General features: G+C 36.0%; 1 long non-coding RNA gene across 1 annotated transcript; it reads right to left on the reverse strand.

Annotated features, from left to right (window-relative positions):
- Nucleotides 1-4974: 4974 nt before the first annotated feature.
- Nucleotides 4975-6355, reverse strand: LOC308687250. Its single transcript, XR_014029718.1, has 2 exons — nt 6131-6355; nt 4975-5328 (listed from the first exon to the last, which is right to left on the reverse strand). It is a non-coding gene; the product is annotated as an uncharacterized lncRNA (long non-coding RNA).
- Nucleotides 6356-7772: the final 1417 nt, after the last annotated feature.

Here is a 7772-nt window from a genome sequence, read left to right on the forward strand (position 1 = left end):
ACACATACATAATTACAAGGAAAAATATTCCACACGAGGGAAATCACTGTGGTGTCCATGAAGATGTGAAAAAATAGGCATAAATCTAGCTTACACATTTACCCAAATTATTATACGCCTGTTTAACCGAAGCTTATTTGGGTGGGTTTCTCCCATCCTCATACAATGTCACTTCTCTGAGACGTCGGTCTCCTCTGCTGGCAAATCCGCCGTTATAATAGCAATCCCCCATGGAACAAGCATGCCTGCTCTTAAAGGGAATGTGAGATGACACTCTGATTGGTTTATTTCACGTTACGCCCAAACCACACCTATGAGTAATTTAGCTACTTTAGACTAACCCATTTTAGATTTGCGTCGGGCGCAAGAGTCATTTCCCGCTGGGATATAATAGCAATAGCGCCCGAGATCTGCCCACAAAGTTACTTGCGTTTCAGATCGTTAAAATAGGGCCCAAGAAGCGTAAATGAAAACTCTGGAAGCTCATTTGTAAGTACAGATCAGCGAAAGAAAAAAGAGAAAACAGTCAGTAAAACATGCAGTAAAACATGCAGTGTATTAAAAACAAATTAAAATTTTTGTCTGCGATAAAAAAATTTCCAGTCTCAAAGACATTTTATTAAGTTTCAATTTATATTTTCATAAATTTCTTGAAAAGTTACGTTCAATTTTAAAGGTATAAAAGTAATCCCAGACTCTGCATGTTAACAATAGCATGTGCTGTATGAGTGCAGCAATATAAAGCTTTAACATACTTGCTCTCAAACCAAGCCACATGCACCACTTGTCACAATGATGGTAACTATCCTAAAACCAACATTAAAAGAAATTCTTCTAAATAAGAATAACAAAACATTAATCAGTACTAAATCTCCCACTTAACATTAATCTTGCACAAAAAACAAACAAACATTATATTACAATTAATTTTAGCATTTACTCTCCCTTTCGAGTGTCGTAGGCAAAGCATGCTGGGAAATAGAAATCCCAGCCGTTTCAGTTAAATTTAAGTTTGTCTAAATTAAAAGAAATCATTTCATAAAACTCAAAACAATAAAACAGTTCAGTTTACTTAAAAAATATTTGACTGAATTAATTAGTTTAATTTAACCAGGGATTTAAACCAGCTTAAAATAAATACAACAAGGCAAAGAAAGCTTCCAAAATCATCTCAGTTAATCTGTTTGCATGAGTCACAGCAAGCTTCAGGCAGAATGTATCTGCTCATGCTGATCATAATTTTTTAACCAACCGCCTTGTTTTTAGAAACAAAAGAAAAACGGCAGATCTTAATCGGTTAAAATGCCCATGGTGCATTACACACACTATTTTTTCGGGTAACGAGACTAAGAGGCATGAGATGAACAGAAGTTGGTGGTTACAGCCGATTGTGTGCGCATATGTGTGTGTGTGCTCTTCCTATGTTCGGCCAGATTGTTTAGAGCTGTAGAGAACCATGTAGGAGGAAGAACTGTTTGTTAATTTGCCTGATTACTGTTTGCTTTTGTGTGTCCCACTCAATAGTTGAAAACTGGTTGTTTTTCTCCTTCAACTGGTTAAACAAACCTGTGAGTCGACTACATGTTAAGTGGAAAATGCTTGAAAGAAAGAAAGAAAAGAATAGGATGGAAAAACAAAGAGGAAGTACAAAAAGGCAGGGAGACTGGGCAAACCCTTGTTCAAGCTCATTCACCCCTTTTACATAAAAGTCTCATAATGAATTAGATAAATCCTTGGTGCTGCTATCAAAATGCACTGTCACATAGGGAGTGAATGAAAAAGCCTGGACCTTCTTCCCCTACCAATCCACCAGCAATTTCCACAACAACAACAAAATTCTGCCCCAGAGTTTGAAGGGTGGCACTAAAAAGCAATGACCCAATTGTGCCATGAGCTAGTACTAGAATTTCAATGACCAGGCTTGCACATATCCCTGTCGACCAAAAAGTGCTACTGAAAAACGTGGCATATTTATTATTTGGAAGACTTAAAGTTGGTCCTAAAGATCAAATCTGAGCCTTTTGCCTTGATCGATTACTATTAGAATAACAAATAGAATAAAATAAAAAAAGATCAAAAAATATATTTAATAGCTTGTCTATGACAAATTATGCTAATCTACCTGCAGTGCATTTATTGTGAATTATAGAAAAAAACTACTTTGAATTAAGTTTCAGGGCACAAGAACACTGAGTGCAAGAGATAAGCAAAATTAAATCCAGATAATTTGCATGAAGATTATTTGCTTCAACAATACCTATTTCTGGCTACATTTACATGAACCGAATGTGGAGCACTATGGATTTTAATCATACTATACTGTATATGCTTTAATTACATTTCTACAACTACAACTAGTGTCATCTTACGCAAATGGGCAGGTTTAAAAACACAGTGGAAGAATTTTTGGTTTGTCAGTCCAACAAGTTGATATTTTGTTCCACTGTATACCTGTATATGCCAGGAATGACAATAAACTTTAATCTTATCTATTCTAAAAGCTACTGTTCCACTTTCTAACATATAAAGCAGGACGGTATAAAACAGACTCACAAATAAGTATTACAAAAATATGTGATTTACAAAAATTACAAAAATATGAAAATTTGTGTAAGGGGAGTGTTCTTTTTTGCCAGTGTGGTTACTAACTTTTACATCCTTTTATAAGAGTTAGACCTTTTTTATATCCTGTTATCTGCAAATTAACCAACAAATGTGCTGCCTACCTGTCACTTGTCTATGTCACAAATAAATGGTGCACTATCAAAAACCCATTCCTGAAGTCAAAAAAGAAATTCCAAAAGTCAATCCTATAAACTCTAAGGTTGACTTCATGCACTGTGAGAATCCAATATTTAAGACTCAGAGCCATTTTGGTCAGAACACCTGTCAACAGCTACTCTTCAACTTTTTCTACAAAAAAAAAAACATCTTTATAACCTTGTTTCTGTCAGGACCATTAAATACGATTGACAATTAGCATAGTTTGGATTGGCGGTATGGTTCTGTTCTGGGCAAGAACTCCCTGCACATCAATGCAGCCTAGCATGGATAAGAGCAGGGGGAGCAGCAATAACCCCCCTTAGGGTAAACAGAACAGAACCAACATGAATGTATTGCAGAGATCATTCATTAATTTTAATGTACAACATAGAGAACTTTAGTCTGATTCAGGTGGAATCAGAATGCCAAATCCTGACTGACGAGAGGAGGAGCTGGGAATGGAGGAGGGTAATTAGCTTCTGAGAACGTGTCGTGATAGCTGTTGATAATACTGAGGTGCTTATATATGTGTGTGTATATAATGTGTGCCTGTATCAGCTGATGCGAGTTGACTAACGTGAGCTACCAGAACTGACACTACACTTAATTTTAACGTTCTTTCATGTCATTGCATGTCTCTATAGAAGTGAGGATAGAAGTATAAAAGAGATTTGAGTATGCTATCCAAGGGGAGGGCTCTGAGATTGGAATTTGGGCCAAACCAAGAGTACCCCCACCCCTATCCTTGGCTGGGATAGGAACCAGTCAATATTGTCAATAGTGTCATAAAAAGATGACACACACACTCACATTTTAAAACACCACACACAAACTAATTGATACAGTATAAAAATAGAGTGTCCAGGGAAACTCCAGCAGTGCAGCTCCTGTTCTGCAGATGACAGCTCTGCGATAGGACTTTACTTTAGAGAGAGAGAGAGAGAGAGAGAGAGAGAGAGAGAGAGAGAGAGAGAGAGAGAGAGAGAGAGAAAAGATTAGGCAGTATCTTGTTGAAACATGGCGCCATTAATATTCATGCGATGAGCACCTTCATCAGCCCTGTTGTCAGACCTGGGAAAAAAAACAGGGAGGCAGAGAGAGGCTGCGTTCGAAACCGCATACTCAATGAGTAGGTACTTAATTTCAATGAGTACTTACTTAACGAGCGCTAAAAGAGTAGGTACTTTATAGCCAGATCTCGTTGAGTATGAATGAGAACCGGACATCTGCCATGTTGACGATATCATGTGACCTACGACGCGTTATCACACGCGCAACAACTTAAAAGATTTGAACGACACGTTTAATTCATCTATCTGTAAATATCATGATATTGATTAAACTTTCTCATTTTGTGGTCTTTTTGAAGAAACTGCTGCCCATTTATTTTGTGAGTACATTTAGGGTTGATTTAAGTTCTTATATTTAACCATACTAATGTGACCCACCGTTTTATCCTTAACGATATTTATTTTTATTACGAAATCCCAAAATTGTCATCTCTTGAATATGTTGTTAATTTCTTTATTTTATATCCAAACATTTTCATCCATAAGCAAAAGTGGCTTACTGCTTTGTTTTCCTCTTTTTCTTGTTAAATTTAACTATCGTTTCATCCCTCAGGCCTATAAATAACAGAAAATGCATTTTTTTAAAATGTATTATATAATTATTTAAGAAAATATATATTGATATTCAACCTTATAGGTTGTATAAATACATACATACATATACATACATACATTTACCTCACATTTACTCGACAGCCCTACCTAGAACGGTTTTCCTCAGCGTTTGTAATGTCTGCACAAAGGGAGATTCACCTTTGGAGAAAACTGTTGATTTTATACTCGAAAAATATAAGTATCATTATTAAAAATTAATATTACCCCAGAATGAATTGCATTGCTCCCAGCCCAAAACATACAATAATAACAACGATAAATGCTGATCAATTAATTATATTACTTTTTACTGTAAATTATATAATTCAATAAAACAAACAAAATGTAATGTATATCATATGACATAGCTATGCATGAATACACTCTAGATGTGTATATAGTGAACATCTACATTTTCCTTCAAACAATAAATAAAGCATTAATTAATTGTATTTTATTTACTGACAACAATGAGAAATATTAATAAATTAGTAAAAGAATGAATCAAAGTCACCATCACACAATAAACAAATGCATATACAAGTCAACACATGAAACAAAGCTTTATTACAATCATGTATGTAGGCTACAGGCACTGAACCCCACATCCTTCTGCCATCTCAACACAGCGGTGCCCATTCTGCAGATTTATTCTGATGAATCAGCTGACCGCCAGAGGTGAGCCGTTCCCTTGTGCCTGAGGTTGTTGCGTGATGTGTTGTGCTTCACAATCTGAGGCAATAAAGGCAGGTGGAGTGATGGTGGGTCTCATGAGGGCAGGTGGAGGTTCTCATAAGGGCAGGTGGAGTGATGGAGGGTCTCATCCATGGCACCATCTCCAGGATTCAGCTCTGTGCTCTTCGTCCTCAGTGCTCACACCAGTCTGCTGACATTTCAGATCCTACAAAATGCACAAACATAACACAAAAGCAGTAATTTTAACAGCACAATGTCATTTGATTTCAGTATTATTTAGAAGACAAAAATGCTTTTTTCCACAAATGCCGCCATCATCTTTCTTTGCAGGTCCTGCTCCACCACAAAAGCTGTGCAGCAAATGCACAGAACTCAAGAATCAGAAAAGTGCTGTAATAGCTCTGTTTGAAATTACAATAATTAAAATAAACTACAACTTAATATTTAAATAGTTGTTGTTATCCATTTCTGTAATGTCACAAAGTCTTTGATGGCAGCATTCAGCTTCATGAGCCACTCTAACATCCAGACCAGACTCACGTTACCTCTGTGATTTATGAGCTCAACACTACATTTACATGTTGAGGTTGTTTTAACTTTTAGTTTTTATCCAATATAAATGTTCCTCAATTTATCAACTAATGGACAAATAAAATAGATAACTTATGTTTAGTTACTTTATAGATTTGTTCTACATAATAGCACACATACATCACTCAGATGCCTATTTCATATAGTAATCTGCAATTCTTATAGAAGAGTTTCTTGCCAGATATTAAATAGACATTTAGTAATTGTATTTAAGATGTATACGGTTTAAAATGTATGCAAATCCACTTTGGAGACGTATGTGTCCTTACTGGAGCTTCTCTGTTAGCTATACATAATAAAATGTGATTTACAGCAAAATCACAAATAGCCTATACAGCGTCTTTACACCTTAAACAATTCAACAGTTTACTGTACAGTAGTTCAACACATGCGATCATTTGATTTGTAATACTCACATTTGAGTCTCGTCCGTCATCCTTTCCGTCACGTTCGAGTATGACCTATCCTTCTTCTTTTTTTTTGTGACGTATCCTCTCGCGTGGCCTCCTGGGATAGAAGAGTATCCATCGGTCGAGCACTCAAAAATCTGGCTGGAAGCAGTAAGCCATCCGGGAACTTCTCGCCTACTCTTTTATGAATACTGATGTTTCGAACGTACTGCTTCCTTCACGTACTGTTTTCGCCTACTATATAGTAGGAAAGTAGGCATATTCGAACGCACTTAAGTCCGAATCTCGCGATAATTAGTACGTCACCCAGGTAATTCTCGCCTACTCTTTTGGATTCGTACATACTTTTTCGCTCGCCTACTCTTTTTCCCATACTAAATAGTAGGGAAGTATGCGGTTTCGAACGCAGCCAGAGTAAGAACACAATTGTTCCTTTCCTCTCCTCCACCTGGGTCCTGCAAACAATTAATCAGCAGTGGGCTGCTGATACCAACACTACTAGTATGATCGAAAACATCACTCTGCACTTGGAAAAAACTGGTTTCAAGCAAAGATTTATGTGCCCGGATCCTGTCAAGTTCCCTGACAAACAAATAAAAGGATCACAAATGGAAACTTTCATACCACTTGAGACCCTGGTAAAAGAATAGGGGGAAATATTGCTTTTCCCATTTTGTGATGCAATATAAAACATAAAAGATTGATCATAAAACACCAACACTGAACCCACAGCATATTGAAAATTTAAGAAAAAAAAAAGATTTGTTTTGATATTCTGCTCTTATATACAAAGAATGGTGCATTAACACAAATGTGCTTTGTAGTTTACCAATTAACATTGTAAATTGGAATTGAATGGGATCAGGGGGATAAATGAAATTTTCTAAATAAAAGACATAGTGACTTAGTATCCTTATCCATTAATCAGACATTATTTAGTCTTTGGCTACTACCACACAGATGACCTACTAATAAAAAATAATTACAAAGAAAATGCAAGTAACATTAAATTAAAGTGAAATATCAAATATTAAAAATGTACATATATCTTCTGTTGTATTCTCAGGAACAAAAAAAGGTTTATATTTGCACACCATGGATGAATTGTTTGCAATAAGATCTATAACATGCATTTACAAAATAGGGTGAAATTTAATTTCATGCCGACTTATAAGAAGGCATTATACATTGTATACTGCACAGTAAACAACACAGTAGTGTTCCATTCTGAGTGTGTTTGTTTAGCAACACTTTCTTAAATTAGTTTACCTTCGGAGACACACACAAATCTCATTATCACTTTAAAGGTTGTAATTGGTTGTTAATGAACATAATTAAAACCAGCTGTAGCTGAGTCTTCAACCCCATGTGGATAAAAGTGGTTATAAAGACATTTCACATTATGTTGTTGTGGCAATAAGGAAGAATATCTTGGGATATGTCGGATAATCACAATGCCAGGGGTGGGGGAAAACTGCATCACTTAATACAAAACCTCTTTTCACTCTTTCTTCTTTTCACCTTATTGCTTTTTTTTGTTTTAAGCAGCTTACACACTAATGGGGGAAAAATATCTTCTCTTTCTGTAGTTTGTAAAGAAACCACTGGCAGTATCTTTCAACATTAAACAGCACACCGAGCGTTCAGT

This window comes from Scardinius erythrophthalmus (assembly GCF_964197995.2).
Source record: "Scardinius erythrophthalmus genome assembly, chromosome: 2".
NCBI classification, from domain to species: domain Eukaryota; kingdom Metazoa; phylum Chordata; class Actinopteri; order Cypriniformes; family Leuciscidae; genus Scardinius; species Scardinius erythrophthalmus.